This window comes from Myotis davidii, unplaced genomic scaffold (genome assembly GCF_000327345.1).
Source record: "Myotis davidii unplaced genomic scaffold, ASM32734v1 scaffold734, whole genome shotgun sequence".
Classification (NCBI taxonomy): Eukaryota; Metazoa; Chordata; class Mammalia; order Chiroptera; family Vespertilionidae; genus Myotis; species Myotis davidii.
This window is the reverse complement of record NW_006286300.1, coordinates 251,444-259,482: the sequence shown is the minus strand read 5'-3', so window position 1 is coordinate 259,482 and position 8,039 is coordinate 251,444. Positions and strand designations below refer to the sequence as shown.

The 8,039-nt window shown below is 39.8% G+C and overlaps 1 protein-coding gene across 1 annotated transcript in view; it reads left to right on the top strand.

The window, feature by feature from the left end:
• Positions 1 to 8,039, top strand: part of MYO9A (myosin IXA) — a 349,884-nt gene that overhangs the window by 139,348 nt on the left and 202,497 nt on the right. The gene's annotated exons all lie outside the window — the stretch shown is intronic.

Sequence of the window (8,039 nt, the reverse complement as noted above, 5' to 3'; positions counted from 1 at the left end):
TATTCTCTTTGTTGTGTCTTTATCTGGTTTTGGGATTAGGGTAATGCTCACTTCATAGAAAGAGTTTGGAAGTGTGCCTTCCTCTTGAATTTTTTGGAATAGTCTGAGAAGGATAGATTTTAGTTCTTCTTTATATATTTGCTGAGACTCTCCTGTGAAGCTGTCTGGCCCTCGGCTGTTGTTTGCTGGAAGCTTTTTGATGACTGCTTCAATTTCCTCCTTATTTATCGGTCTGTTGAGATTTTATTATTCTTCTTGATTGAGCTTTGGAAAGTTGTATTTTTCTAGGAATATGTCCATTTCCTCTAGGTTGTTTGGTTTGTTGGAATAGAGTTGTTCATAGTATTTTTTTTTACAATCCAGTGTATTTCTGTGGGGTCTGTTGTTATTTTGCCTCTTATTTCTGATTTTGTTTATTTGGGTCTTCTCTCTTTACTTTTTGTTGAGCCTGGCTAGGGGTTCATCAATCTTCTTTTTTTTTTTTTAAATATATTTTATTGATTTTATACAGAGAGAAAGGGAGAGAGATAAAGAGTTAGAAACATCGATGAGAGAAGAAACATCGATCAGCTGCCTCCTGCACACTCCCTACTGGGGATGTGCCAGCAACCTAGGTACATGCCCTTGACCGGAATCGAACCTGGGACCCTTGAGTCCGCAGGCTGATGCTCTATCCACTGAGTCAAACCGGTTAGGGCTCATCAATCTTGTTTATCCTTTCCAAGAACCAGCTCTTGGTTTCATTGATCTTTTGTATTGTTTTTTCTTTTTTTGGACTCTCTGCCATTTATTTCTGCTCTGGTCTTTATTATTTCCTTTCTTCTGCCTATTCTGGGCTTTTCTTGTTGCTCTCTTTCTAATTCTTTAAGTTGCAGGGTTAGATAATTTATTATTATTTTTTTCTTGTTTTTAGAATTAGGCCTGTAATGCTACAAACTTCCCTCTCAGGACTGCTTTCACTGTGCCTCATAAGTTTTGGTTTTGTTGTGTTTTCATTGTCATTCATTTCCAGAACGTTTTAAATTTCTTCTTTGATCTCTTTGGTAATCCAGTCATTTTTTAATAGCATGTTACTCAGCCTCCAAGTGTTTGAATTTTTTTGATTGTTTTTATTGTAGTTGATTTCTAATATTATGCCATTGTGGTCTTAGAATATGCTTGATATGATTTCAGTCTTCTTGAATTTGGAGAGACTTTGCCTGTGTTCCAATATGTGATCTATCTTTGAAAATGCCCCATGTGCACTTAAGAAGAATGTATATTCTGTAGCTTTGGGGTAAAGTGTTCTGAAGATGTCAACGAAGTCCTTCTGAACTAGTGAGTCATTTAGGATAGCTGTTTCTTTGCTGGTTTTTTGTCTAGAGTATTTATCCAGTGATGTCAGTGGAGTATTAAAGCCCCCTACTATGATCATATTGCTGTTGAGCTCTCCCTTTGTTATCTTCCAGAAGAATTTTTATGTATTTGGGTGCTGCTGCATTGGGTGCATATATGTTTACCAGAGTTATATCCTCTGGTTGTATTGACCCTGTTAATATTATGAAGTGGCCTTCCTTATCTCTTGTTATGGCCTTCACTTTGAGGTCTCTTTTGTCATATATAAGTATTGCTACCCAGCTTTTTTTTCATTTCCATTTGCCTGGAGGATATTTTCCCCTTCACTTTCAGTCTGTGTGAGTCCCTTGTTCTGAGGTGGGTCTCTTGTAGACAGCAAATATATAGTTTTCTTATCCATTCAGCCACTCGATGTCTTTTGATTGCAGCTTTTAGTTCATTTATGTTTAAAGTTATTACTGACTAGAGGCCCGGTGCACAGATTCGTGCACCGGTGGGGTCCCTCAGCCATGCCTGTGCCCTCTTGCAATCTGGGACCCCTCAGGGGATGTAATAGTGTGCCAAGTGGCAGGTGGCCGGAGAGGAGCGCATGTTGTTCCTGCCACCACTGCTGCTCGTTAAGTTCACTAAGCGGTGCTCCTGCTGTGGAGTGCACTGAACGCCAGGGGGCATCTCCTGCCTTGAGCATCTGCTCTCTCGTGGTCAGTGCGCATCATAGTGACTAGTCATTTTGTCTCTTTGGCTTTTATATACTGGTATATAGATAGGTACTTGTTTGCAGCCGTTTTTATTTTTTTGCCTGTGTTCCTTCTCAAACCACCCCCCCTTCATTCCTTCTTTTTACAACAGTCCCTTTAACATTTCTTTTTTGTTTGTTTTTTTAAAATATATTTTACTGGTTTTTTACAGAGAGGAAGGGAGAGGGATAGAGAGTTAGAAACATCGATGAGAGAGAAAAATCGATCAGCCGCCTCCTGCACACTCCCCACTGGGGATGTGCCTGCAACCAAGGTACATGCCCTTGACCGTAATTGAACCCGGGACCCTTGAGTCCGCAGGCCGACGCTCTATCCACTGAGCCAAACCGGCCAGGGCCCTTTAACATTTCTTGCATTGCTGGCTTGGTAGTGATAAACTCCCTTATCCTTTCTTTGTCTGTGAAGCTCCTGATTTCCCCTTCTGTTTTGAATGATAGCCTTGCTGGATAAAGTATTCTTGGATTCAGTCCCTTTTTTTGCATCACTTTGTATACTTTCTTCCATTCCTTTCTGGCCTGATGTGTTTCTGTTGAGAAATCATTTGATAATCTACTGGGAGATCTCTTGTATGTAACTTTCTGTCTCTCTCGTAGCCGTTAAGATTCTCTCTTTGTCCTGAATGTTTGCCATTGTAATTACAGCATGTCTTGGTGTGGGTCTTTTTGGGTTTATCTTGTTTGGGTTTCTGTGTTTGTGTGACTTTTTTCTTCCCCAAATCAGGGAAGTTTTCTGTCATTATTTCTTCAAATAGGTTTTCTAATCCTTGCTCCTCCTCTTGTCATTCTGGCACCCCTATTATACATATGTTGCTTCATTTCATGTTATCCCAAAGCTCCCTCAGGTTCTCCTTCTGTCTTTCGATTTTTTTTCTCCAATTGCAGTTCAGATTGGGTGTGTTTTGCATCCCTTTCTTCTAATTCGCTAATTTGGTCCTATGCTTCTCCTAGTCTACTGTTGAAAGCTTCCATAGTGTTTTTTTTTTAGCATAGCTATTATCACTCTTTATTTTTTCTTGATTCTTACATAGGTTGTTGATTTTCTCATCCATCTGGTTTATGAACTCTATGACCCTTATTCTGAATTCTTCTTCTGACATATTGCATTGTCACTTTCATTTAGTTTTTTTGGTGATTCCTCTTTTCTTCCCTTTGGGGGTTCTTCTGTCTCCCCATTTTTGCTCTCACTGAAGGATCAGGGGGCAAATCACTCAGGGCTTGTGATTGCAGTGGAGGTCCTGGTGGCGGGTCACATGGTCACAAGTGGCAGCTGCTCCTCTCGTGGTCATGGGATGAAGCCTGCTCCTCAGGCAGTCATGGGTGGTGGCTGCTCCTCGCGGGGTTACGGGCAGTGGCTGCTTGCTCCGTGTTTGTTCCCGGATGGTGGCTCTTTTCACATGGCTGCTGGCTTGGTGCGGTGCCCCGGGCTAAAGCATCTGGCTGGCAGGAGGGGAGCATGCTCCAGAACTCACAGTAGCCCTCAGCTGGGGAGGCTAAAGTCTGGGTGTTCGTGGGTTTGCAGCTGAGGCAACAGTTCCTTGGCTGGTGTGGCTGTAGGTTCCTGGGTGGTATCTGAGGGCACCCTGGGTGGAGGTGAGGCTAGGCTCCCAGTCACCACATCTCTCCCCCTCAAGATGGCTTAGCTTCTATGGCAGAGTTGGTGCTTCAGGAGAGATTACTGCACTAGCAGAGGCTGCCTGGCTAGTCGAGCCTGATCTGCCAGCCCTCAAAGGTCCTGCGAGATCTAGCTGTCCCTTCCTCAGACACACCCCCCCCACACCCACACACCCACACACCACATGTCCACACTCTTCCCTTTCGCACCCTCAGCCACTCACACTCTCCCCCTCACTGCCATCCTCCAGGCCACCATCTTGGAATCCCATAGCTAGTTATGATATATATATATTTTTAAAGGCTTTTATTATGTTGAGGTATGATCCCTCTATTCCCACTTTTCTTAGAGTTTTTATCAAGAAAGGGTGTTGGATTTTGTCAAATGTTTTTATGTTTTTTCTGCATCAATTGATATGCTCATGTGATTTTTGTGTCTCAGTTTTTTATGTGATATTGCTGGGGTCCAACCCCAGCAGGTCCAGGGGTCCCCAAAGGTGTGGACGGAGTCGGCGAAGAAGAAATGACATGGAGACAGCGTTCAGTTGATCAGAAGCCTTGCCAGGATCTCTAGCCAAGATTTCTAGGTTCTGTCTAGTTATGATATTGTTGACAACCATTATGGTTGATATTGAAATGATAAGCATTTTTTATGTTAATAAAAAGAAACAAAAACTTTAAGCAATTTGAGAAACAGGTTATATGGATAGTGATTGGTGGACTGAAGATTTAAACCTTCCTGGTATTTAAAAAATTTTTGTATTTTTATTGATTTCAGAAAGGAAGGGAGAAGGAGAGAGATAGAAATATCAATGATAAGAGAAGATCATTGATCGGCTGCTTCCTGCACACCCCCTACTGGGGATTGAGTCCACAACCTGGGCATGTGCCCTGACCGGGAATCGGACTGGCAGTCTTTTGATGCACAGGACCACACTCGACGAACTAAGCCACACTGGCCAGGGCATCTGCTATATATATCTTAATGTGGTTATGAACAGCAGTTGAGATAGTTGATGTATAATTGTAGAGCAAAGGAGTCTTGTCTGTCCTGTCATTCTTTAAGCAAAATTTTATTGAGTACACATCTTTTATACAAAAACTATGTTACCCGGGACATTTGTAACCACATAAATATAAATATTGCCCAATGAGGAGAATGTCACCTCTTCGCTGTTGCCCAAAAGCTTGTGAGGTTAAGCCATGACCAGAAATTACAGGGAGACAGATTTTGACTCAGTATATTGAAGAACTTTCTAATTATTAGGCTGATTAGCAGTTGCTTCATAATTATTTTGCATCATCTATAAGAGTATTTGTATGTAGGCGATAACTGAATAACCTCTTGATAGTTGTCCCTTCAATTATATTTTTATATTCAGTCCTCCATAAAAATTTTTAACAAACCTCAATTTATATTGCTGTTATTACCTTTGTCTCTATGCTTTAATATCCCAGAAGTTGCAAAGGCATAAAATATTTTTCCTCTGCCATGTATTTTAAGGCAGAGTTGAAAATAAATTAGTCAGATGTAGGAGGAACCATTTTGGAAATCATTTAGACTAAGTAGTTTACTCTAAAAATATTTTGTTATATAGTGAATATATAACATGAACTATATCTTTAGCAGTGTTCCTTCTTCATTCAGTGTATTTGTAGTGCTTTGGAGCCTGGGTTTGAAGTCAGAAGTCTTTTTTAATTTTTTCTCACTATTTAATGGCTATTTGACATTGGGCAAGTTTTTAAAATTAGATTATAAGGGATTCATCAGTGTGGAATCTAGAGAGGAGGAATAGTGTAAACAAAGTTAGGTAGGAATAGGATGCTAGGAGTGTTATTAGTCTTTCCTATAGTACTGAAAGTGTGATCTGCTGACAGCAGCACTGGCAGCATATTGAAGCTTATTAAAAATGCAGAATCTCAGACTTTCACCCTAGACTTCTTGAATCAGAATCACCGATTTAACAAACTGAAGTTAAGATCAGAGCATTCATTTAGGACAGCCTGTTGTCAATCTTGCCTGCTCATAAGAGCACTTGTAAAAAAAAAAAAAATACTAATGTGGCACCACCTAGCTTCAATTCTGTAGAACCACAGCAAGTGGGGTCCAGGCGTTGGTATTTTTTTTTTTTTTTGAAAGTTTCAGAAGTACTTCCTATATGCATAGAAACACTGAAGCTGCCCTTGCAGATAGCCTTTGGGGGAACACTAGATGAAGAGCTTTGGAATGAACAGTAATGTCTGATTTTTTTGTTCCAAGCTCTTTTGCTTGATAATGTAGTATGTATCCACAAATGTTCCTTGAATATGGGATATGTGGAGAGCTTTCCTTTCCATCTTTCCTTGTTTGAAATAAAAACTGTTCTCATGTCTGCCCTCCTTTGTTTGAATATTTCTTTCTTCCATTTAAAAGTAGGAGAAAAAGAAATCACAAGCATTTTGATTACTCTGGATTAGAAGATAAATAAACCTTTCCTGAAGAGAAGCATTCTGTTGTGGAGTAGTGAGGCATAAGTTTGCAGAGATTGGTGTTGGTCTAGGCCAGTGGTCGGCAAACTGCGGCTCGTGAGCCACATGCGGCTCTTTGACCCCTTGAGTGGAGCCGCAGTTTGCCGACCACTGGTCTAGGCTTAGGAGCTTGGATTCCGTGTGTGTGCCTGGTGATCCATACATTTTCCTGAGTAGGGAGGCACATGATTAAAGCACTATTGTAGGAAAATTTATTTTGAATCTTGATTTGGTGACTTAAAACAAGATTAGGATCACTGAGACTATTATTGAGGCTGTTTGAAATTGTAAGATTGTAATCCATTCTAGAATGGCTTCGGAGTTCTGAAACAGAAAGGAAGAGCTAGGGTACAGATGTTTTGAAGAAATGATAGTATTTGAATATGAAAGCATACCTAGGTGACTAGGAAAATGGCAGTGTTGGCAACATAAAGTAGATAACTTTTATATCATCTCTAGAGGATGCCAGCAAGTGTTAGATGTTTTTACTCGGGTTTTTAAAATCCTATTTGCATTGTGATACCTCATTGTACTAATTTTATGGATTAGGAAACCAATTCTTAAAGAAGGTTATCTACCTAGCTTGCCCAAATTCACAGACAACTGGTAACCTCTACTATGACTATGACTGACACTAAAGGCCATTTTCCTTTCAGATTCCAATACATACTACATCATTAATCATTTTTGTTGTAATTTTGGAATCGTTTTTACATGTTAGATTTTATAGTCAGTATCTTTACAACCTCTTGTCACATTATGTCTTATTATCTCAGCTACTATTAAATGAAACTATTCTCTGAAAGATACTTGCTCTCTCCTTTCTCTATCAGTGATATATCCTGTTTTCAACTCCTGCCCAACCTTTAACATCTAGCTCATACTTGCCTTCTATACCCATATGGACTTTTTCTTTCTTTTTTTCATGTGAACCTTTTCATTACTCCCAGTGACTAGTGATTTTTTTCTCTTCTGAACTTTTATATTCCTGTATTTGCTGTTATGTAATTACTTTGTAATAAATATTATTTGAATTATTCCTGGATATGAAATGCTCATCAGTGAGTACAATAACATTGATATTTTGAAATAATAGATATAATATAAAAATATATAGTAACTGGTATGGGTAAGAAAATTACTGCTTAATTTATATATGAAGAAAAACAAAAATTACTGTGAATTTAAAGGACCTATCCAAATTGAGACATCATTTCCTTTTTGGAAATTCTTGGCTCCAAAGAACATATGATTTAGTTTTTATTATCCTACTAGAGGCCGATGCATGAAATTCGTGCAAGAGTAGGCCTTTGCAGCTGTGGGTGGCTGCCTAGATCCCTCCCTCGCAGCCATGGCAGCTGTAGCCCTAGCTTACTCTGGAAGGATATCCAGAAGGACGTCTGGTCTAATTAGCATATTACACTTTTATTATTACAGATAGGTTTTATAGTAGTACAGCACAGTACAACATAAGCTAAATACTTAAGAACCTGAGTTTATTTCTCAGTTCCACTTCTTTCAAAGTGTGAGTTTGGGCAAATCACAACTTTTGATCCCTCATCTATAAAATAGGAATACTTTTCTGCCGAAACCGGTTTGGCTCAGTTGATAGAGCGTCGGCCTGCGGACTGAGAGGTCCCGGGTTCAATTCCGGTCAAGGGCATGCACCTGGGTTGCGAGCACATCCCCAGTGGGAATGTGCGGGAGGCAGCTGATCGATGTTTCTCTTTCATCGATGTTTCTAACTCTCTATCTCTCTCCCTTCCTCTCTGTAAAAAAAAAAATCAATAAAATATTTTTAAAAAAAGAAATCATATATGTAATCGCA